The 25,131-nt window shown below is 44.7% G+C and overlaps 1 long non-coding RNA gene and 1 other non-coding gene across 2 annotated transcripts in view; one reads left to right on the top strand and one right to left on the bottom strand.

Moving 5' to 3' along the window:
- The window catches only part of LOC112608637, a 78,321-nt gene that overhangs the window by 34,223 nt on the left and 18,967 nt on the right, over positions 1-25,131 (bottom strand). The gene's annotated exons all lie outside the window — the stretch shown is intronic.
- LOC112608846 lies at positions 13,930-14,036 on the top strand. The gene has a single exon (XR_003116120.1). It is a non-coding gene; the product is annotated as a U6 spliceosomal RNA (small nuclear RNA).

Raw genomic sequence — 25,131 nt, 5'->3', positions numbered from 1 at the left:
AATTGGGCCATAACATACTCAATTAGCTTTTGGTTTTTCTGGAATTATTAATTTCCTATCTTTTTATTGACTAAATATATAGTTTATCTTATGCTAAAACTTTTTTTTTTTTTTTTGAGACAGACTCTCGCTCTGTTGCCCAGGCTGGAGTGCAGTGGGGCGATCTCGGCTCACTGCAAGCTCCGCCTCTTGGGTTCATGCCATTCTCCTGCCTCAGCCTCCCGTGTAGCTGGGACTACAGGTGCCTGCCACAGCACCTGGCTAATTTTTTGTACTTTTAGTAGAGACGGGGTTTCACCATGTTAGCCAGGATGGTCTCGATCTCCTGACCTCGTGATCCGCCCGTCTCGGCCTCCCAAAGTGCTGGGATTACAGGCGTGAGCCACCACGCCAGGCCTATACTAAAACTTTTGTGGTTGTTCTCCTAGTAACGCTATGGACTGCATGCAATACTTTTGCCCCAGAGTCCTTCTCTTTGGAACTCTTTGTCCTCCTACTTCAAAATGGATAATTTTTTTTTTAATCTCACACTACTTTCCTTTCTTGTGTTAGAAAGATCCCTTGCCTTAATCTTTCTTGGATAACTTCGTCATCCTGCTGGAATACATGCTCAAATAACTTAAAAAAGGAGTCCTTTACAAGCCCTGGTTTGTATGAAACACCTACATTCTACCCTCACAGTTGATTGATAGGTAGGCTGGATATGTAAATTAGTTTCAAATGTAATTTCCCCCAGAACTGAAAGGACTACTCGATTATCTTCCAGCAGCCAGAGATGTTAATGAGAATTTGGCTGTTCAATATTCATTCCTCTATAGGTGGCCTAATTCTTCCTTCTGGAAGCTTTCAAAAACTTTTGTTTATTCTTAGAGTTCTAAAAATTTTACAAAATTATGTCCAAGTGGGTTATCTTCCCCATTTATCACTGTTGGCACTTAGAGGGTTATTTTAATGTAAAAATGTGTCCTTTTCTCGGAAATTTTCTTATATAATTTCTCTAGTAATGTCCCTTATGCCATTTTGTCTGTTCTCCACTTCTGGATCTCATATTACTTAGCTGTTGGACCTCTTAAATGGGTTTTTACATCGCCTATTTTCTGTCATATGTCTCATCAGTGATGGAGAATGCCATCTTCACCTCACTACTGTCACTTTTGTCTACATCAATTGATTAAAATAACTACTACTACTAACTATGTCAGCCTGGAGTAGAATCCTTGTTTTTACCATTTTGAGTGTTTTACCCAGCGTCATACCTACCCAACTGCTGTTCAGATAGCATCCTCTCAGAAGGTTGATGCTGAAAATGCCAGGAAATTGAATATTTTAAATAAAAACAGAAAACCTTATTGAAGTCCGGTTGTAGATATTTCTTTGCCCTCTTCTGCCAGGCTCATCACTCTACCATAGATAAAATTAAATTGGTGTGGCATAATTTGCACTTCAGAAAATCATGTTGATTACGACCCAGTACCTTGTGCTCTTCTAGGTGGTTGCAAATTGATTGTTTGATGATTTGCTCTTGTATCTTCCCAGGTATCCAAGATAAGCTGAATAGTCTATAATTACTACAGCTGTCCTTTTCCCTGTTTTAAAAAACAGGTACTCCATCTGCTGATTCTACTTGTCAGGACCTTCTTCTGTCCAACCTTCATTTTCTAAAATAAAGGCTGGTGGTCTTGCAATTATATTTGCCAATTCCTTAAGTGTCCTGGGATGCGAGTAATCAAGCCCTGCTGATTTGAATGTACCAGGCTTTCTGAAGTGCTCTTCAATCACTTCTTTCTCCTTGTCTGCCTTTGCACCTCCAAGATGATAGCACTTAATCCAGTTTAGTTTCCTTATCATCGCTGATTAAAAAGAAAAATGAAACAGGTTAAAAACACAGTGAAAGCCTCTGCTATTACAGTTCTTTGTTAATAGTTTTTATTTAGCAGTATCTGCTGATAGTGTTGTTTTGTTGGTAGTTTTAGTGGTTGCATTTTACATCCTATAGAGCAAATTCCTTCTGGTATTCTTCCTTCCATTTTTTCACCCTTCCTGCCTCATTCATTCCTTCCTTTCTTCCTCCCTCCCTCCTATTTTCCCTCCTTCCTTCTCTCTGTCTCTCTCTTTCTTTCTTTTAAATTTCTTACAGAGAATGAGATAAGGGGAAGGGAGGAAAAAAAGAGGCCAAGAATCCCACATAACATTATGATTAAGACATTTACTAATCACCAAATGCCCACATGCTGCCCGCAATTTTTCAGCCTGCTTGTAGCTGGAGTGAGGGGGCACATGACTAGTTCTGGTCCACAGGTACTGAAGAGCTATGAGTCTCCCAGGATTTCTTTCCTCTGCCCCAGGTAGCTAGAAGTCACATGTTCTGGACGGTGAACCAACAAAAGACAAGCAGCGTGGACCCCTGAGTCATTAGAAGGCCGCAGTCCTAGAGAGTCATCAGATCCCCAGAGGACTATGTGTTAAGCCACAGATATTTGGGGGTTTGTTTTTTCTAGCTTAACATCACTAATACAGTACCAGTTTTTGGATTAGTCAGATTAGGCTAGGTTTTTGTCAAGGGAACAAATTAACCCTGAAATCTAAGTGGTTTAACATGACAAAGGTTTATTTCTTACTCATGGTATGTGGTAGCTAGTCTCCAAAAAGGGCTCCCAATGACTCTTCCCTCCTGGTAATCACACCCTTGGAAAGTTACCTCCTACTCTGACTCTGCATGATCCCATGACTCACTTTAAACAAGGAAGTGTGCAGAAATAAGTGTGGCAGAAGTGACACTGTGGCTCTCCCCAGTGCCTTAGAAATCCTGGCACTTCCTGATATTGCATTTGGAGCCATTCACGATATAAAATGTCTAGAGAATGAACCTCTATGCAGAGGAGCACCAAAGTGCCAGACATAAGCAAAGAAGCATCTTTAGTTCAATCCCAGTCAAGCTTCCTAAGCACCCCAGACCCAGTCACCATCCGACCACAACCACAGGACAGACTCTAAGTGAGTAAGAACTCCCCAGGTGAGCCCAGCCAACTCACAAAATTGGAGAAGTAACAACAAATTGTTGTTTTAAACCATTTTGTATGGGATGGCTTGTTAGGCAGCAGTAGCAACCTGAAGCATCATACATACCCAATGTAGGTGAATGGGCACTGGGCTCCACACAGACATTCATGGAACCAGGTTGACATGGGTTCCACCATCTTGTATCTGCACCATTGGGAATGCGACCTCTTTGATGGCAGTAGTAAGGGAAGAGAGGGCTGAGGGGTTGCAATCCAACTTTTAAATGTTTTCATCTCTGCTCCCATTCCATTGGCCAATGAGAATTGTCAGGGAGTAAACGGAGATTCAATGCACATTACATGACTCTGCCACGGACCTTGCCAATAAAATTTGCCCTTGTTTCCTATAGTATTATAAGGCAGCTTATCCAAGTACCTACCACCCAGCTGGCTTTCCAAGAATTATAAACAATGACGTAGGACTGGCTCATACATCTCACAGAACCAACTGGGTGTACCTCCTCCCAACTTTGCATTCTGTGATGCCATGTGGGTAGCTAGAAGTCAGCCACGGTAGAAATATTTGCACCATATAGCTTGGCAAATGCTACAAATCAGGGCTTTCTTCCCATGTATCTAGTTACACCAGATCCAAAATATACCTACTATTCAGGTTGCCTCTATATTCATGCACATTTGTTTATTATTATAGGTAGAATTTTTTAAACTAGCCACTGATGGTCTCATTTCTTTCCCTATTGCAAACAGACCAATCTATGAATTGAAGATGTTAACATAAACCTGATTAACCTTTTATTAATAAAAAAAAGATGGCAGTTTGAAGTTTCTTCTATATAACCAGAATGTGTATATTTTAATACACAGACACTAGGTTAATATTCGTATTAGTACAGTACTGGAAATGTTGCTATAAAAGAAGTATTAAATGTACCTGTTCTCAGTCAGCATCAACAAGGTTTTCACCCCTCCAGTAATTATTGCATCTAATAACACTGCCTTAGCTACTGATTCATTCTGGAAGCTTCAGTATCTTTTAGGCTTTAGAGTTTATATGACTAAACTCCTTTATTTTAAGCCTTGCTGAAAGAGTTAATTCAGTGTCCTGTTCTAGTTCACCAACTCTTTATTTCCAAACCTTCAACCTCCACATACAAACAATCAGGAGAAAGGCCATCAATAAGGTTTCAGCATCTATTACGGGATATGAAGCAATAACATTTTAAATAGCACCTTGGAGGCCTGGAGGAGTTAATACATCTTTCAGCAGTCCCTACTTTATAGCTCTGGAGTATTTTGAACCCTGAAAAGCTGGATTATTTATGAGGAGATTGAGAAGGCTCCAGTTGGAGGGAAACCTCATTTCTTGTTTCTTTGTTTTTTTTTTTTTTGAGACGGAGTCTCGCTCTGTCCCCCAGACTGGAGTGCAGTGGCCGGATCTCAGCTCACTGCAAGCTCCGCCTCCCGGGTTTACGCTATTCTCCTGCCTCAGCCTCCCGAGTAGCTGGGACTACAGGCGCCAGCCACCTCGCCCGGCTAGTTTTTTGTATTTTTTAGTAGAGACGGGGTTTCACCGTGTTAGCCAGGATGGTCTCGATCTCCTGACCTCATGATCTGCCCGTCTCGGCCTCCCAAAGTGCTAGGATTACAGGCTTGAGCCACCGCGCCCGGCTCTTGTTTCTTATACAAACAAGAAAGGGTATGCTTTGATAAGGTTTGAATCTGTGTCCCTGCCCAAATTTCATGTCAAACTGTAATCCCCAGTGTTGGAGGTGGGACCTGGTAGGAGGTGATTGGATTATGGGAGCAGTTTCTCATGAATGCTTTAGCACCATCCCCTGGGGGCTTTTCTTGTGATAGTGAGTTTTCATGAGATCTAGTTGTTTAAAAGTGTGTAGCACCTGGCCGGGCGCGGTGGCTCACGCCTATAATCCCAGCACTTTGGGAGGCCGAGGCGGGTCTCATGAGGTCAGGAGATAGAGACCATCCTGGCTAACACAGTGAAACCCCGTCTCTACTAGAAATACAAAAAATGAGCAGGGCATGGTAGCAGGAACCTGTAATCCCAGCTACTTGGGAGGCCTGAGGCAGGAGAATCGCTTGAACCCCGGAGGCGGAGGTTGCAGTAAGCTGAGATTGCACCACTGCACTCCAGCCTGGGCAACAAGAGCGAAACTCCGTCTCATAAAAAAAAAAAAAAAAAAATGTGATGCTGACATTCCTTCACTGAGAGATAGGGTCCCTCAACTAAGGTGGATTTTTGTAACTGCTTCCACAAATAGAATGAGATCAAATGACATTGCATGGCTTCAGAGGCTGGGTACTAAAAGGCAATGTGGCTTCCACCTGGCTCTCTCCTTGGGACCTGTGCATTCGGAGCCCTTAGCCTCCATGGGAAAGTCCATCTATCCTGAAGCTACCATGATAAAGAGACCACAGAGAAACAGAGAGGTTCCTATACAGCCACAACTCTTCCAGCCACAACTGCTTGAGTCTTTGCAACCCAAGAATCAGGCATGTGCGAGTGTCAGCCTTCAAGCTGTCAGCTGAAACCAAGTTGGAGTGGAAATGAGCTGTCCATGCTAAGCCTTGTTCAGATTACAGATCTGTAAGAAAAGTAAGTGTTGCTCTTGTTTTAAGCCACTGAATTTTGCAGCCCTTGTTTCTGAAACAGCAAGTAACAGATGCCCTTCTAGCTAGCATCCGCAGAATGTTGAAGAAGATTATAGGATGAAGGTCTAGAATCATCTGAGGAGCCCAAAAATAAGACGCACAGCTGGATCTCATGATGGCTTGACGAGAACCTAAACCAGAAGACCAGCAAAAATCAAGTCAGCTACTTAGCTCCAGTGTCCTCCTCTCTGTGCCTCCATGGTCTTCTCCTGTCTCTTATTTTGCGGCCCTCCTCTCTGCCTCTCAGCATGTCTACTTCCTTCCTTCTCTCTGCAGTCTGGTGTTGTGTGTTTCTTCTTGACTGTGCTGCAAAGCCAAAGCTCTTCAGCTGGGATGCTCTTAGTTTAAGAGACCAGCCTATACTAACTTGCATCCTTTCTCTCCAGTGAAAAAATTCTTGGGAGAGAGGATCTAATTGGCCAGCCTGAGTCAGATGTCTCTTTCTGGTCCAATCAGATGACACTGGGGGCAAGGCCACATTGTACCAACATGGCTGCCACTCCCGCTGCCCAGCTCCCTGTGAAAATTCTTAGAAGGGGGCTCAGAGGCTTGCAAACATAGCAATACATCCAATGCTTGAATATTAGAAGGCATTTTGGATAGTCTTGTTCATGTGTAAAAACCTACCACAGCCAGGCACGGTGGCTCACACCTGTAATCCCAGCACTTTGCGCGGCCGAGGCGGGCGGATCACCTGAGGTCGGGGGTTCGATACCAGCCTGACCAATATGGAGAAACCCCGTCTCTACTAAAAATACAAAATTAGCCGGGTATGGTGGCGCATGCCTGTAATCCCATCTACTCGGGAAGCTGAGGCAGGAGAATCACTTGAACCCGGGAGGCAGAGGTTGTGAGCTGAGATTGCGCCTTTGCACTCCAGCCTGGGCAACAAGAGTGAAACTCCGTCTCAAAAAACAAAACAAAATCCTACCACAGACTCCCCTTTAAATTGCTTTTTGCTTTATTTACAAATATGCTTAGACAAGTGTATGCCAACCCCCTCCTCATTCCCAGCCCATTCTCACAGTTATTTGAAAGGGCACTTCTGGAACTCCACAAGAAGGCAGTGGATCCGAAAGATGTAACCTCAAGGAACGGAACTCAATGATTGATTTTTCTTATATTTATTGTTTGAGGTTTATCTTATAATGTGAAGTTGCCTTCCCTCCTTTCCTTCCTTTCCTCCCTTTTCTCCCTTTCCTCCCCTCCCCTCCCCTTCCCTTCCTTAGACAGAGTCTCACTCTGTCGCCCAGGCTGGAGTGCAGTGGCACAATCTCGGCTCACTGCAACCTCTGTCTCACGGGTTCAAGCGATTCTCCTGCCTCAGCCTCCCGAGTACTTGGGATTACAGGCGTGACCCACCGCACCCGGCCGAAACTGAGGCTTCTTGATGAACTTTGACAATTTTCCCACACTAAAAATTTTCTGGCAGGGCACAGTGGCTTATGCCTGTAATCCGAGCATTTTGGGAGGCCAAGGCAGGAGGCTGGCTTGAGGCCAAGAGTTCAAGATCAGCCTGGGAAACATAGCAAGTCTCTGAAAAAAAGAAAAAGATTTTAGAATTTCCCATTGCTAAGTAATCTGTGGTGTCAGAAATCAGGATAGAGGCTGCCCCCAGGGGAGGGAGAGACTGGACCGGGTCTCTGGAGTGCTGAGAATGTTTTGTTTCTTGTTCTGGGAGGTGGATGAATGAGTGTATTCCAGTTTGTGAAAACTCATGAAGCTATACACATATGATATGTACATTTTTCTGTAGGTATATTATCCTTCAATACATGTTTAAATATACTTCACTAATTATAAAAGATCGCTCAAACTAGCGTCACTATCACATGTTGCTGATCAGTTTGTAGAAATATAGATAAAATATATGGTATATATACATATGATTTAACAGTACAAATAACATCTTCTATAAATACATACATGTTTGTTAGGGTGTAAACTCCATCGTAACATTTCTTCAGGATGCTGTATAGATATACTAACCTCTCATAGAAAACTCAGGCCCCTAAAATCCTCCATTTGAGTGACAGTGGAATAGTGAATGGCTCTAGAGTCAGACTGTTGGGGCTCCAATTCTACTGCATGCTAGGTTTTTTTGTTTTTTTGTTTTTTTTTGAGACGGAGTTTTGCTCTTGTTGCCCAGGCTGGAGTGCAATAGGGCAATCTCGGTTCACTGCAACCTCTGCCTCCCAGGTTCAAATGATCCTCCTCCCTCAGCCTCCCAAGTAGCAGGATTACAGGCAGGCGCGATCACGCCCAGCTAATTTTGTATTTTCAGTAGAGACAGGGTTTCTCCATGTTGGTCAGGCTGGTATCGAACTCCCGACCTCAGGTGATCTGCCCACCTTAGCCTCCCAAAGTGCTGGGATTACAGGTGTGAGCCACCGTGCCTGCCCTTTGTTTTGTTTTTGAGACAGGGTCTCAAACTTTTTTTTTTTGAGATGGAGTCTCGCTCTGTAGCCCAGGCTGGAGTGCAATGGCGCGATCTTGGCTCACTGCAACCTCTGCCTCCTGGTGTGTCTGGAATTGGTTCCGGCCGGTGGGTTCGTGGTCTCACTGAATTCAAGAACTGAGCCACAGACAGACCTTTGGGGTGAATGTTACAGCTCTTAAAGATGGCGCAGACCCAGAGAGTGAGCGGTTGCAAGGTTAATTGTGAAGAGCAAAAGGACAAAGCTTCCACAGCATGGAAGAGGACCCCAGTGGGTTGCTGCTGCTGGCTGGGGTGGCCATCTTTTTTCCCTTATTTGTCTCCTCCCATGTTCTGTTTCTGTCCTATCAGAATGCCCTTTTTTCAATCCTCCCTGTGATTGGCTACTTTTGGGATCCTGCTGATTGGTGCATTTTACAGAGTGGTGATTGGTGCATTTTACAATCCTCCTGCTAGCTACAGAGCGCCGATTGGTGCGTTTTACAATCCTCTTGCTAGACAGAAAAGTTCTCCAAGTCCCCACTTGACCCAGGAAGTCCAGCTGGCTTCACCTCTCACTGGGTTCAAGCAATTCTGCCTCAGCCTCCTGAGTAGCTGGGATTACAGGAGACTGCCACCATGCCCAGCTAATTTTTGTATTTTTAGTAGAGACAAGGTTTCACTATGTTGGTCAGGCTGGTCTTGAACTCCTAGGTTAAAGCAATCCTCCTGCCTTCACCTCCCAAAGTGCTGGAATTACAGATGTGAGCCACTCTGCCTAGCCTGCATGCTAGTATTATGACCTTGGGAAAGTGATTTAACTTCAGCTTTCTTATCTAAAATGGAAATATTAAAAATAACTACTTCATGGGAATGTTGTATAAATTTTAAAAATAATGCTTATAAAGTGCTTGAAAACAGGTCTGTCCCATAGTAAAAACTTCATAGATATTAATTATTATTGTTGTTGTTGTTATTAGACTATCTGAAAATCAAAGAAGAGAGCATCCCTTTTTCTACCTTTTACTATCCCATCCACTCCAACTCAACAGAACTCACTTCAATTCAGTTTACATTGATTGGGCATCTCTGTGGGCCAGGCACCATGCTCAAATCTGGGCAGAGTGGATGCTTAAAGCATGTTTCGGGCTGTACAGAGTCCCCTACTGCAGAGACCTAAACCCCTGGGAAAATTCTATGCTGGTAGCATTTCCCAAAGGTTCTGTGGCTCATTTCTCCCCAAGTTCACTTCTGGTGCTATTAGAAGTTCTACAGATTTCAGTCTTGAGCCAGTGCGTGAACACAGGCAAATTGTCTCTGGTGGGGTTCTAATCAGAGGAACCTGGCAAGGTAAAAAAGAGGAAGCAGGATGAAGGCTGTGTTTATTTTTTGTTGTGGATATTGTGTTGTGTTTCACCAGGGTGCCAGTCTACTTGACCTAAACAGAAACAACCTGTGTAGTCTTGTGTGACACTGGTATTGTTTTAAGTCAACATTAGGAGGTGGGACAAGAGAAAATGGCCATTAATTAGAACTTAAGCCCCAAACTCTCTCTATATACAATGGGGCATGGAGCGTCCAAGCTGAACAGCTGTTTGGAGGTCATTTGTAACCAAGGTAATCTGCTATGGACAGTGTCGAAAACGATAGTCACCTCCTTCAGAATTCACTGTCACCGTTGTCCTTAATAACTCCTATTTTTACTGTTCACATGTAGCACTGCACCAATGGATGAGCTGAGAACGTCTTGAAAAGGAACTTGTGAAAAATGCGAAGGAAATACTACTGCTAAATAGGCAAGGCTAATGTTCTCACAACTGTGGGAAACAAAACTGAAAAGAAAACACAACACCAAAGTCCTAAAGCAGTGTTTTTGCATATTCATTTTCTCCCTCCATCCTTCCTTCCTGAATAAGCAGCTACCGGAGAACAGCCTGATATGCATTCCTCTTCCCTTCCAGACAGAGAATTGGGTGCTCTGCAGCTGGGCTTCTGTCCTGTCCATACCCGGCAGGGACACAGCTGGTAAAAGAAGAAGAAGAGACTGGGTGCAGTGGCTCATGCCTGTAATCCCAGCACTTTGGGAGGCCGAGACGAGCAGATCACCTGAGGTCAGGAGTTCCAAGACCAGCCTGACCAAGATGGAGAAACCCTGTCTCTACTAAAAGAAAAACACAAAATTAGCTGGGTGTGGTGGTGCATGCCTGTAATCCCAGCTACTCGGGAGGCTGAGGCAGGAGAATCACTTGAACCGAGGAGGAGGAGGTTGCGGTGAGCCGAGATCGCACCATTGCACTCCAGCCTGGGCAACAAGCGCGAAACTCCATCTCAAAAAAAAAAAAAAAAAAAAAAAAAAGGAAGAGCAGGGGTAGAGGAGGCAGGAACTCCGCAGTGCGCAGGGAGGGACTGTCTCCCCCCAGGTTAGGCAGCCCTGTGCCATGTATCCCGGCATGTGGGAGGTAAGGATCCTTCCCCACTTGATTGTTTCTGGGCAGAATTCAGCATGGTGAATAGCATGGGCTGGCACCCAAAGTGCTTGGCTTTGAGTCCTGGCTCAGCCATTTACCTTGCATAAGTAATTTAGTCTCTCTGTGCCTCAGCTTCCCCATCTGTAAAATGGGGATAACAATAGTACCTGCCTTCTAGAGTTGTGATGAAATTAAAGGAGTTAGTATGTGAAAAACAGTTAAAACAGGGCTTAGCACATATAAACCACCCAATAAATGTTAGCTGTTATTATTATCTCCTTTAGCTCCAAATCATAATTACGATGAACATCATTGTATTATTTTGTCCTCCAGTTGCATGCCATGAAACCACCATATAGGCAAAAATTACCAAGTCCTTTTTCTATTTTAGTTACTACATACTTTATCAGACTCAAGATGAAACACTTTGGGCTGACTTAACAGTGATGACTAAAGTGAGGTCCAGGATGCTATTTTACTAGAAATCCTACCTCTAGGAGTACCTTCTAAGGGAATTTTCAGATATGCAAATCCAAGGTACAAAGGGCATCACTGCAGTATTATTTACGGAGTGAAAAACTGGCCGAAGTGTAGAACAATCTGAGAATGATTAAATATGTTATGGTGCAGAAATAGGCTTTTGAAGAATTTTTAATGACTAGGAAATGCTCATGAAATAAACGTAAGTAGAAAAGCAGGCTTCAAAACTGTTTACAATTGGATCACATTTGGTAACTATGTAAGCACATTTGCAGAGAAAACAAAACCCTAGAGAAATGTATCAAGATGTTCACAGTGGAGTTTCTGAGGGTGGAACTTAAGTATGGTTTTTGTTTACATTTTCTTTATATTTTTTGGTGCCTTCCATGTTTTACACAGGAACACACACAGTTTTTATATTTGGGAAAAACATTAAGTCATAAAACCAAAACATTTAAAGAAAGAATCCTTCAGAAGACATACAGTGGACTGAGAGGAACTAGGAATTGAACCCATGTTTCCTAACCTCTAGTTACTTGGGTGTTTTAAAGCCCAGAATGCCACATAATAGAGACAGGTGTTGTTACTTTTGGAAAAAAAAATAAATAAATAAATAATAATTATTATTATTTGAGACGCACTCCCGCCTTGTCGCCCAGGTTGGAGTGCAGTGGCGTGATCTTGGCTCACTGCAACCTCCGCCTCCTGGGTTCAAGCAATTCTCCTGTCTCAGAGTGGGATTACAGGTGCGCACCACCATGCCCGGCTAATTTTTTGTATCTTTAGTAGAGACGGGGTTTGTCCATGTTGGCCAAGCTGTTCTCAAACTCCTGACCTCATGATCCGCCCACCTCGGCCTCCCAAAGTGTTGGGATTATAGGCGTTAGCCACCATGCCCGACTGGTGTTGCTACTTTTCAATTTACTTTGCTCTGGGAAGAAAAGCTACATGAAATCTCTGGGTTAAAAAATTACAGACAGAGCCCAGCGCAATAGCAAGTAACTGCAGTCCTCAGGAGGCTAAGGCAGGAGTATTGCTTGAGCCCAGGAGTTTGAGGCTGTAGAGTGATATGATTGAGTCTGTGTACAGCCACTGCACTCCAGCCTGGGCGATACAGCCAACACCCCATCTCTAACATTTAAAAAAAAAAAAAAGATAAATGAAAAGATACAGGGCCGGATGCGGGTGCGGTGGCTCATGCCTGTAATCCCAGCACTTTGGGAGGCCGAGACGGGTGGATCACGAGGTCAGGAGATCGAGACCATCCTGGCGAACACGGTGAAACCCCGTCTCTACTAAAAAATACAAAAAACTAGCCGGGCGAGGTGGCGGGCGCCTGCAGTCCCAGCTACTCAGGAGGCTGAGGCAGGAGAATAGCATAAGGCAGAGCTTGCAGCGAGCTGAGATCCGGCCACTGCACTCCAGCCTGGGCGACAGAGCGAGACTCCGTCTCAAAAAAAACAAAAACAAAAACAAAATAAAACAAAAAAAAGATAAATGAAAAGATACACGGCCGGATGCGCGTGTGGTGGCTCACGCCTGTAATCCCAGCACTTTGGGAGGATGAGGCAGGTGGATCACCCGAGGTCAGGAGTTCAAGACCAGCCTGACCAACATGGAGAAACCCTGTCTCTACTAAAAATACAAAATTAGCTGGCTGTGGTAGCATGAGCCTGTAATCCCAGCTACTTGGGAGGCTGAGGCAGGAGAATCACTTGAATCCAGGAGAAGGAGGTTGCAATGAGCTGAGATCGCTCTTGCTGCCCAGATTGCACTCCAGCCTGGGCAGCAAGAGCGAAACTCCCTCTCAAAAGAAAAAAAAAAAAAGAAAGAAAGAAAAGAAAAGATATATAGCTATAGATGAGGACATCTGGGGAGAAGAGCAGGGACTTCTTAAGTATAGGATACAATTTGGTATTGACTAATCACAACTATTTGTTTTTACATGGGGGAGAAACATCCGTGGCCCACAGCAGAATGGACGAGCGCCATCCATCCGCTCTTTTGGAAGGAGTTTTTTCAAAAAAATTCCGTGGTTGTGGCCGGGCGCGGTGGCTCAAGCCTGTAATCCCAGCACTTTGGGAGGCCGAGATGGGCGGATCACGAGGTCAGGAGATCGAGACCATCCTGGCGAACACAGTGAAACCCCGTCTCTACTAAGAAATACAAAAAATAGCCGGGCGAGATGGCGGGCGCCTGTAGTCCCAGCTACTCGGGAGGCTGAGGCCGGAGAATGGCATGAACCCGGGAGGCGGAGCTTGCAGTGAGCCGAGATCCGGCCACTGCACTCCAGCCTGGGCTACAGAGCGAGACTCCGTCTCAAAAAAAAAAAAAAAAAAAAAAAAAATTCCGTGGTTTAGCTGGGCACGGTGGCTCACACCTGTAATCCCAACACTTTGGGAGGCTAAGGTGGGCAGATCATGAGGTCAGGAGTTGAAGACTAGCCTGGTCAATATGGTGAAACCCTGTCTCTACTAAAAATACAAAAAAAAAAAAAAAAAAAAAAAATTAGCCAGGCGTAGTGGCGGGCACCTGTAATCCCAGCTACTCAGGAGGCTGAGGCAGGAGAATTGTTTGAACCCAGGAGGAGGAGGTTACAGTGGGCCAAGATTGCGCCATTGCACTCCAGCTGGGCGACAGGGTGAGACTCTGTCTCGGGGAAAAAAAAAAAAAAAAAAAAATCCGTGGTTTTTAAAAAAAAGAAAAGCTAACTAACACAAACAAACAGGACAAGAGACATATCTAAATAGACAAGTAACAGAATTCCCAAATTCCCATGCCTCTGCACGCAGGACCTTGCTAATAAACCTCCCATTTGGAGTCCTACATGTCAAGGAAGATTACTAAGAAGAATTCAACTTCGAAAGGGCTTGGAGTGCTCACTTTGGCAGCACGTATACTAAAACTGGAACAATACAGAGGAGATTAACCTGCCCCTTGCATAAGGATGACATGCAAATCTGTGAAGCATTCCATATTTTTTTAAGAAAGTTTTTTTAAACAAACAAAAAAAATGAAACAGCTTGGAAAACATCAGAGAAAGCCAGCAGACGATCCAGGCCACTGGAGCCTATTCAGCCGAGCCTGGGCTCCTGCCCCGTTCAGCTGTGTGCCTGGGCCTGCAGCTCAGCAGGAGAGGGACCTTGCAGGACTCACACCTTGGCCTGAGAGGCCAGAGTAATAAAATTAGGATTATTTATGATGCAGAAGTGATTTAATAACATTTTTCAAGAACCTGAAGGATTTATGTAGAGGAACTGCTGTTCTAGTAACTAAACCCTTTTGGATGGTCTCCAAGATAAACCAGGCTTGTCTAGCTTCCGCCCTGAGCCCCTCCACCTCTTCCAGTTGCTCTTGGCAAATAATCTCTTCCACTTTACCGGAGGGTGATGGTCAAGGAGATGACCTTCCTGGCTGCTTTATCTACCCTCCTCCCCACCTCAAAATATCTCCCAACATCTCTCTTTGTTCCTTCACGTCACAAAGGAAGAATCAAAGGAGGAGGGAGCTAACATTTATTGACTGCCTGCTGCGTGCCAGCAGCTTGCAGAAACATTACCTCATTTAATTCCCACAAACACCCTGTGAGGTAGGCATAATTATCCCTGTTTTGCTTGTTAGGGGATGGAGGAAATCATATTCTTTTAGCAACTGGTATGAGAATTTCTCCTGGGGGCGAGGCGTGGTGGCTCGGGGCTGTAATCCCAGCACTTTGGGAGGCCGAGGAGGGTGGATGACTTGAGGTCAAGAGTTTGAGACCAGCCTGGTCAACATGGCGAAACCCTGTCTCTACTAAAAATACAAAAAATTAGCCGGGTGTGGTGGTGCACGCCTGTAATCCCAGCTTCTCAAGTGGCTGAGCCATGAGAATAGCTTGAGGCCAGGAGGTAGAAATTGCAGTCCACACTCCAGCCTGGAGACAGAGCAAGCAGAGCAAGGCTCTGTCTCAAAAAAAAAAAAGAAAAAAAAAAAAGAATTTGTCTTGGGGAGAGAATCATCTTCATGGGAAAAATGCCTTTATCAGCCTCTTTGGACAGTGTGGAGGGAGGGGAGAGAGATGAGGAAATGTGTGTGGAATGGGCAGGGTGAGGGGACAGTGGGCTCCTCACTCAGAAAGAAGAGGGGAGGGGCAGAGGCAAGAAAAGAGCAGGAGCTTTAGAGAAAGGCTTTGGGTGGCACAATATGCCCCTACCCTCAAAAGCATCTCTCTTAAAATCTCAAGTAAATGTACTAAGCTCATGAAATACTGAAAGAAAATTGTTGAATGTGCTTTCTGGCATAGGGTGAAACAAAGCCACGTGTGTTTCACCCGAGATGGTGACAGGCAGACCTGTAAAGGAAGTACATTTCCTAAATCAAGAGCAGGAAGGCCCCCCACCCCCACCCGTTGACATCTGAGTTCTGTAGAGAGGGGAAAACTGAGGCTCAGAAGTTAATGAACTTCACTAAAGTCACACAGCATCACTAACAAAGGGAATTGATCCCAGGTCTGTTTATCTCGAATGCCTATTGTTTTTACTCTACTCCACATGCTGCTCGAACAAAGATAGCTTCTTCCTCTCCCAGGCCAATTCTTCCACTGCTGTACTCCATCTAATCATAGTAATTAATAGTAGTGAATATGCATTGAGTGTCTACCATATGCCAGACATTGTTGCATGCAGTAGCTCATTTGCTCCTCACAACGACACTATATTTTTGACCATATAATTATTCACATTTTATTATATGGAAACTGCTGCTCAGAGAGGTTAAGACACTAGCTCAAAGTCCCACTGCTGTAAGTGGTGAAACCAACATTTGAATCACAGCCCGTGGTCTTAACTGCATTGCACTCTCTCATCTCATCCCTTCTCACCTCTTGAAAGAACAGTTCTTCAAATTAACCCATCTAATTAACCTGTTCTCTCCCTCCCGCTCCTAGGATGGGACCTGGTGGGGTTTGCAGAGGTCACGCAACACTGAACAGGGAAGGTGTTCTGATGGGCTTGGGTCAAAGCTCAGGCTAATAGTATAACTTGGGGGTTGGTAAATTTTTCCTGTAAAGAGCCAGACAGTAAATATTTCAGGCTTTACGGGCCATATGGTCTCTGTAGCCAACTGCTCAACTCTGCTGTTGTAACATGAAAGTAGCCATAGTCATAAGTGAATGGGCAGGACTGTGTTCCAATAAAGCTTTATTGATGGACACTGACATTTGAATTTCCTAAAATTTTTATGTGCCACAAAACACTATTCTTCTTTTGCTTCTTTTCTCCAATCATATAAAAAGGTAAAAACCATGCTTAGCATAAAAGTCACATAAAAATGGGAGGCAGGCTGGATTTGGCCTGCAGGTGACAGTTCGCTGACCCTAGTTTTACCAAACCTTCCCTTCTTTTGGATTCTACATCCAGCTGGGCCAACTCCAGATTAAACAGCTTCTAGGTCGGGCTTTGAGCCTGCCCTCCTTTGCCCGCTCCTCCTACATACGAAACCACACAGGTCCAGTCCACAAGCCTCTGCTCATCGCTGCCCCATCAGGAGCTCTCCTCCAGTCTTCCAGCATCTCCTGACCAACCACAAGCTGCTGTCTGCTGTCCCTGCAGGAGGTGGCCATAAAGAAAGATAGAACTGCCATCATTTAGATGACCCTGGTGAAGCAAAGCCCCAAGGACAGGTTAAAGGGGTATCACCCAAACACTATGACAAGCCTTGCAAATAATACACTTCAAATAGACTGCACATCATAAAAGGAAATCTCTAGGAAAGGTGGAGAAGACATTGCTAACAATCTGGGTCCAAGGAAGGAGTCCTGGAGACAGAAATGGAAATGCCTTTCTCCTGCAGGAGACCAAGGCCAGAGGACAAGATATGGAAGACAGGAGTGCCCCAGGGTCACAGGACAGTTTAGGTCTAGTACCACAGAGAGGACTAAAAAGCACTGACAGTCAGGCGTGGTGGCTCACGCCTGTAATCCCAGCACTTTGAGAGGAAAGGCGGGTGGATCACCTGAGGTTGGGAGTTCGAGACCAGCCTGGCCACCATGGCAAAACCCCATCTCTACTAGAAATACAAAAATTAGCCAGGCATGGTGGCACGTGCCTGTAATCCCAGCTACTCGGGAGTGAGGCTGAGACACGAGAATTGCTTGAACCCAGGAGGCGGAGGTGCAGTGAGCTGAGATCGTGGCACTGCACTCCAGCCTAGGTGACAGAGCAAGACTGTCTCAAAAAAAAAAAAAAAAAAGCACTGACTAAGGAAAGGCTAAGAATAACAACAACAACAACAAAAAACTGTTAACTTTTTTTAATTAAACACCTATTGTGTTCTAGGCATATGTTGCTGGTTTTTAAAAAATAATACTGTCTCTTATTTAACTCTTTCAATACTCTGGCAAAATAGTCATTTAAAAAATCTTGCATTCATTTTTTAAAAATAAATATTGTGCATCTTTTATGTGGCAGACACTATGCTAGATGCTGAGGATAAGCAAGTAAGCAAAAATAGACCTTGTGCCTGCTTTCATGGAGATTATACAGGGATTGACAAATTTTTTTTCCGTAAAGGACCAGATTGTAAGTATTTTAGGTTTTGTGGGCCAGAAGGCCTCTGCTGCAACTACTCAACTCTGCCACTGCAGTGCAAAAGCAACCACACACAATATGTAAAAAAGTAGGTGTGGCTGCGTGCCAGTAAAACTTTTTTATAAAAATAGGCTTTAGGCCAAAGCTGGCTACAGTTTGCTGACCCCTGTTCTAGTAGGAGACAAACATTAAGTAAATAATTACACAAAAAGCAATCATTAAGTGACATCAGGTAGAAGTTCCTGATACTAAAAAACACTATAATCAGAGAGATTTAACCTATTCAGGGAGATCAGAGGTTTCCCTGAGGGAGCAGGTCTTAGATCTAATGTAGCAGTTAATTAGTGAGGTGAGGGTAAGACTATTGCAGACAAAGGAAACAGCTTGTGCAAAGGCCTGGGCCAGAAAGAAGCATAGTAAACCCAAGTTAAAAGAGGTTTATAGGGCCAGCGCGAGGTGGCTCACGCCTATAATCCCAGCACTTTGGGAGGCCGAGGCAGGCAGATTACCTGAGGTTGGGAGTTTGAGACCAACGTGGAGAAACCCTGTCTCTACTAAAAATACAAAATTAGCTGGGCGTGGTGGCACATACCTGCAATCCCAGCTACTAGGGAGGCTGAAGCAGGAGAATCGCTTGAACCTGGGAGGCGGAGGTTGCGGTGAGCCGAGATCGTGCCATTGCACTCCAGCCTGGGCAACAGGAGCAAAACTCCATCTCAAAAAAAAAAAAAAGAGGTTTATAAGCCTGGTGCGGTGGCTCATTCCTGTAATCCCAACATTTTGGGAGGCCGAGGGCGGGTGGATCACAAGGTCAGGAGTTCAAGACCAGCCTGGCAAAGATGGTGAAACCCCATCTCTACTAAAAATACAAAAATTAGCTGAGCGCGGTGGCGGGTGCCTGTAATTCCAGCTACTTGCGAGGCTGAGCCAGATAATTACTTGAACTCGGGAGGCAGAGGTTGCAGTGAGCCGAGATCTTGCCACTGCATTCCAGGCTGGGTGACAGAGTGAGATTCTGTCTCAAAAAATTAATTAATTAATTAATTAATTAAAAGGTTTATATAGGTGGGGCAGAAAAAGTCAGTGAGTGTGAGCTCAGACTGAAAACAGCAGGGAGTGCTAAGCCCTGTAAGGTCTTGTGGATCTTGTTAGGGGATAAGGTCCCTATTTAAATACAGAGACTGGTGCACAGGGAGTTAAGTAACACACTCAAGGTCATGTAGCCCGCAAAAGGTGGAGCTAGAAGCCTTATCTCTAGACCCAACTTCTGTATTCCCTTCGTGTTCATTTTGGTTCTGTTTGCCCAGTGTCTTTACAAATTTTCCTCTGTGAAATTCCCAAATCATTCAACAAAATTAAAAGGAAAGAGAAAGCCGAGTCCTGCACCTAGGCTAGGAGGCTAGCAGAGCCCTGATACCAGCGGGAAACCAGAGTGAACCTGGCAGATAAGTCCTACTGTGGAGGACCTACAGGTCTGGGGAGAGCTGTGCTCCTACTTCTCCTTTTTTCTCTGATGACCCCTTACATGAGTCTTAGCAAAGCTTCCTCTGTCCTTGATGTCAAAGGAACCTTCAGAATTATCGCCCAGACTCCTCCCCCTGCGTTGCCAGGCCCTCTGGATCTTGCCCTGCCTGCCTCTGCACTCTGTCCTCACTGCCTCACTTGCACGCTCCCCTTGGGGACACTTGCGTGGCTTGCTGCTCTGTGAACACTCCACGTCCCCTCCTCAGTTCCACGCTGTTCCACTGCTGGAAGAGCACATGCCTTGCCCTTCCCCTTTGTCTGGAAACCTTCTCTTCTTGAAGAATCCACGAAAATGGAGCACATAGACACCATGGAATACTATGCAGTCACAAAAAAGGATGAGTTCATGTAATTTGCAGGGACATGGATGAAGCTGGAAACCATCATTATCAGCAAACTAACACTGGAACAGAAAACCATACACCACATGTTCTCACTCCTAAGTGGGAGCTGAACAATGATAACACATGGACACAGGGAGGGGAACATCACACACTGGGGCCTGTCAGAGGGTTGGGGGGCTAGGGGAGGGATAGCATTAGGAGAAATACATCATGTAGATGACGGGTTGATGGGTGCAGCAAACCACCACGGCACATGTATACCTATGTAACAAACCTGTACATTTTGAACATGTATCCCAGAACTTAAAGTATAATATAATAAAACAAAACAAAACAAAAAACCTTCAAAGAGGAATCTCCAAAAGCAAAATAAATAAATAAATAAAAGAATCCACCTAGGAGGCCGGGCTCAGTGGCTCACAGCTGTAATCTCAGCACTTTGGGAGGCAGAGGTGGGTGGCACGTGCCTGCAATCCCAGCTATTTGGGAGGCTGAGGCAGGAGAATTGCTTGAACCCAGGAGATGGAGGTTGCAGTGAGCCAAGGTCATGCCACTGCACTCCAGTCTCGGTGACAAGAGCAAAACTGAAATCAAAACAAAAACAAAACAAAAAAAACAAAAACAAAACCAAATCCACCCAGGAATGGTTCCTGATGCTTCCAGTTCTGCAGGAAGCTGTGCTCCCCTTCAATGCCCACACGGTTCTTGGTGTGAATGGCTAACATCCTAAACTACAGTTCATGTCGGCCTCCCACACTGTACCCTGAGCTAGCAAAGGGCTTATGTGATGGGCGTTTGGCACTTTCATATGGAGGTTAACCCGCTGACTTGTTAACTCCACTTATTCCCAGCTCTTAGGCATCTGCATATTTCTATCCTTCAGATTTCCTAGCACTAGGCCTGATAGCAGCAGTTCTCAAAGTGGGGTCCCCTGTCCAAGAGCATCAGCATCACCTGGGAACTCTCTAGAAATGCAAATTCTAGAGCCCTCATTGGACCTCTGAGATCAGAAACCAGGGGTATGCAGCGATGTGTGCTTTCATAAGCCCTCCAGGTGACGCTGAGGCAGGCGAATGTTTGAGAACCACGGCCTCACCAGAAGTTATTGCTCATTAAATTGTTGATTCCCTGAGGATGGTAACTGGTTGTTTTCAGCCTAGAAAAGAAAAATAGTAACTGAGAAAATGACACGAAAAGCTTTTACTAGGCTGGGTTTTTAGAAAAGAAATTTTCTGACACGATATTTCAAATATGGGACTTTCAAAGAAGGCTCTGCTTTGTAAGCGTTGAAAAACAAGATCGATTCTCCTCTGTCTGGCTTGGGTGTGGTCTTGCTGAAGGGCAGGGGTTTGGACGAGATAACCTCGCCAGATGCCCTCCACTGCTCAGATTCTCTGCTTCTCGATATTCTATGCTCCAGGAAAGAAATATAAGTTAGGGAGCAGGGCATTATTGCTAGGGGACTTTGGGCTTTTAGCCCACAAGGAAGTATATACTTCTTTCCTCTTCTAAGGTGAGTCTTTGCCAGTCTATACTCATAAAAAGAGATGACCAGGACCTTTGAGAAAGTTAATTGTTTGTTTTTAGGTCATAAAAATGAATCCTTGCTTTGTTTTCAAAGGAACATGCTCTTCATGCAATCTATACAATCTGAATGACAAGTAGGTGAGGTCCAAGATTGGAAAGATAAAACTTCATTGTTGGTTTTTGGCCTGGAGCTGAAACAATGGGACAAAGGAGTGGCTTGTTGGTATAAGCTCTATAAAACACAATAATATTAGTCATGTAAACAGGAGAAAATAGGAGAGGCTTAATGAGATAAATTACACCGAGTCACCACATTAGGGATTAAAAGATTCTGATTAAGCAAACGCTAAAAAGTACAAAAGAAAGGATAAAGGGAAGCGTGGTAACTTTAGTGTTAGAAAACAATGGGTCCTTCTATCTAGGGTGCTGTTTGACAAGGGGGAGCTTTGAGAGGCTGCCTGAGCCGACTGTGAGCGTCCATTAAGATCCCACTTTTCATCCAAAAAAAAAAAAAAATCCTATACTCAAACCAGGGCTCACAAAGCCAACACATTCTTCTTTTCTTCCTTATTCTTTTTCTTTCCCTCTTCACAATTGCAAAGCAATCCATTTTGCTAGATGAGTCTGTGAAGGGAATAAAAGCACTCCAGGTTTCTGAATCTATTAGCATTCCCAGATTTGCTGGCCTAACTTCCAAAGTGTGACTGGCTGCCATTCTCAGGCTAAGGGGAAAATAGCCAACTCATTGATGTTTAAGATTGCCTGTGTACCTGTGAGAACAGCCACTTTTTCATAACTATTTTTATAAGGACATTTGAACAACTGAAGTAGAGGGTACAGATGTGTACTATTTCAACTAACAGAGCCGCTGGAGCCTTGAGTCAGTATTACCTGCTCATCATGTAGCTGTCTGTATTAAAGTGCACATCTACAGATGAGAAGATACAAAACTCTGTCAAAACGTAGAACAGCGAAACTCTCAGTGGTTCACACTTCCACATACTTCTAGGCACCGGTATAAGTGCAAGGTCGCCAAAGGCCAGCGAGCCTTTATATATATGTATATTTTGAGACAGAGTCTTGCTCTTTCACCCAGGCTGGAGCACAGGGGCACCATCTCGGCTCATTGCAACCACTGCCTCCCAGGTTCAAGTGATTCTTGTGCCTCAGCCTCCCCAGTAGCTGGGATTAGAGGTGCGTGCCACCACAACCGGCCTGGAACAATTTTTTTTTTTTTACATAAATGTAAAACATAAGCTCCCAGAAGCAGAATTGCTTTCAAAGGGTAGGAATGTTTTAAAATTTTTGGTATTACTTACACATGCCTTTCAGAACAGTGATACTAGGCCAGGTACTGTGACTCATGCCTGTAATCCCAGCACTTTGGGAGGCCAAGGCTGGCGAATCGCTGGAACCCAGGAGTTCGAGACCAGCTGGGCAACATGGGGAAACCCCACCTCTACTAAAAAGACAAAAAATTAGCTGGGTGTGGTGGTGCACACCTGTAGTCTTAGCTATGGAGGCTGAGTTGGGAGAATCACCTGGGCCCAGGGAGGTACAGGCTGCAGTGAGCCAAGATCCCAGCCTGGGAGTACACTCCAGCCTAGGAGTGAGAACCTGTCTCAACAATGAAAGAAAAGTGATATGAAATTCACTTCGACTAACAGTGAATGATTTTGCTTATTTCCTTGATTCCCTGAGCCATACTTTTTCGTACAAGTATTTGCCAATTTGAGGAGCTAAAAATGACATTCCATTTTTGTTTTAATAAGTATTTCATATTCATGTTCTATATATAGAGAGAGAAAATTGTTTTTTCTTTGGGAATTGCGTATTCATGTGTTTGCACATTTTTTTTTACTGAAATAGCGGTAGTTTTTTGCATGGATTATAAAAACTTCATGTATTAATGATACTACTTTACTTGCTCATATATGCTGTAGGATTTCCCTCTAATTTTTCATTTTAATTTTTTTCATGGTGTTTTTGATATGCCAAAGTATTTAACATTCATGTAGTCAAATCCAGAAATGCGTTGTTTTCTTCCTTTGCTTTTAAGCTTACAAAATTCTCTACTGGCTGGGTATGGTGGCTCAAGCCTGTAATCCAACACTTTGGGAGGCTAAGGTGAGAGGACGGCTTGAAGCCCAGAGTTCAAGACCAGCCTGGGCAACATAGCAAGACCCCATCTCAAATATTAAAAATTAAAAATTTTAAACATTAAAAATAAATAAATAGGGCCAGGCATGGTGGCTTACACCTGTAAAACCAACACTCTGGGAGGCTGAGACAGGAGGATCACTTGAGCCCAGGAGTTTGAGACCAGCTTGGGCAACAGAGCAAAATCCTGTGTCTATGAAAAATAGAAAAACTAACCGGGTGTGGTGGTACATGCCTGTAGTCCCAGCTACTCGGGAGGCTGAGGTGGGAGAATGGTGTGAACCCGGGAGGCGGAGCTTGTAGTGAGCAGAGATCGCACCACTGCACTCCAGCCTGGAGGAGAGTGTGAGACTCTGTCTCAAAAAATAAAATAAAATAAAGTAAAATGCAGTTGCCTCATCCTCTGAGGTGGGACCCATAAATCTGCATTTTCACCAAGCATCAGAGAGAATTCTTCTGCAAGGTGGCACAAGAAAATTTTCAACATTGATTATCTGATTCGATACATAGGTATACATCCACATCCATATCTGTATAGTACCCACGGATCATCTCCAGCTGTACATCCCCCTGGTACCTACAGCTCAATCCAAAACAGAATTCAACACCTCTCTACCCAAAACTCTTCCTCCTCTAAGTATCATTTTTCTTTCTGACTCACACCATGACGTTTCCTTGCCCCAGATCTGAATCAGCCATGTCTTCAGGGAGCTCTGGGTACATTCTCATGGGTAATGACATTCAGATACTAAGATATTGGCACTAGGTATCATTAGAATTCTCTTGTCTTAATTTGAACTGTTTTCTCAGGATGCAGTTCCAACAGTGGGATTATTAAATTAGGAAAGGTGAAATATTTTATGGCTCTTAATTCAATATTGACAAAGGTACAGCCAGTCCACTGCTGGGCTCTGTTGGGACTGTATTCCTTTGCCTCTCCTTCGCCTGTTAGTGTCAGTCGCTAATATTAAAGCAGTAGCATTGGCTGACAGTGTCCTCAACTGTGAGAGCTTCAGAGAACAGTTCTGACGCACAGCTCCTGTCATTCCCCTATCTGGTCCTCTGGGGATCTTTCCTGAAGAGACACATTCTGAACTAGAGCCAGAGGGGGAATAAAGAACTAGCTGGGTAAGTGCATAAACAGCTCGACTTCTACCTCCTCCCCAAATTAGTGCAGCTCTGGTTAATTTTGTGTGTGTGTGTGTGTGTGTGTGTGTGTGTGTGTTGAGATGGAGTCTCACACTGTCACCCAGGCTAGAGTGCAGTGGCCTGATCTAGGCTCACGGCAACCTCTGCCTTCCGGTTTCAAGTGATTCTCCTCCCTCAGTCTCCTGAGTAACTGAGATTACAGGCGCCCATCACCACGCCTGGCTAATTTTTGTATTTTTAGTAGAAACAGGGTTTCACCATGTTGGCCAGGCTGGTCTCGAACTTCTGACCTAGTGATACGCCCACCTCGGCCTCCCTAACTGCTGGGATTACAGGCATGAGCCACTGCACCCGGCCAACTCTGGTTGATTTTTAGGGGAAGACATGGCCAAGGCCGGAACTCCTGAGCAGGGCATTCCACTTCTGTTTCTTTCCTGAGTCTAAGCAGCATCAGAATGTACAAGGAAGGCTAGCCTGATCCTTTGGGGTGGCAGGAGGTAAGAAAGAATAAAATGGAGGCCGGGCGCGGTGGCTCACGCCTGTAATCCCAGCACTTTGGGAGGCCAAGACGGGCGGATCACGAGGTCAGGAGATCGAGACCATCCTGGCTAACCCGGTGAAACCCCGTCTCTACTAAAAACTACAAAAAAACTAGCCGGGCGAGGTGGCGGGCGCCTGTAGTCCCAGCTACTCGGGAGGCTGAGGCAGGAGAATGGCGGGAACCCGGGAGGCGGAGCTTGCAGTGAGCCGAGATCCGGCCACTGCACTCCAGCCTGGGCGACAGAGCGAGACTCCGTCTCAAAAAAA

Source organism: Theropithecus gelada, chromosome 15 (genome assembly GCF_003255815.1).
Source record: "Theropithecus gelada isolate Dixy chromosome 15, Tgel_1.0, whole genome shotgun sequence".
Lineage (NCBI taxonomy): Eukaryota > Metazoa > Chordata > Mammalia > Primates > Cercopithecidae > Theropithecus > Theropithecus gelada.
The sequence above is the reverse complement of the archived record's forward strand: the minus strand, read 5'-3'. Positions and strand labels throughout refer to the sequence as shown.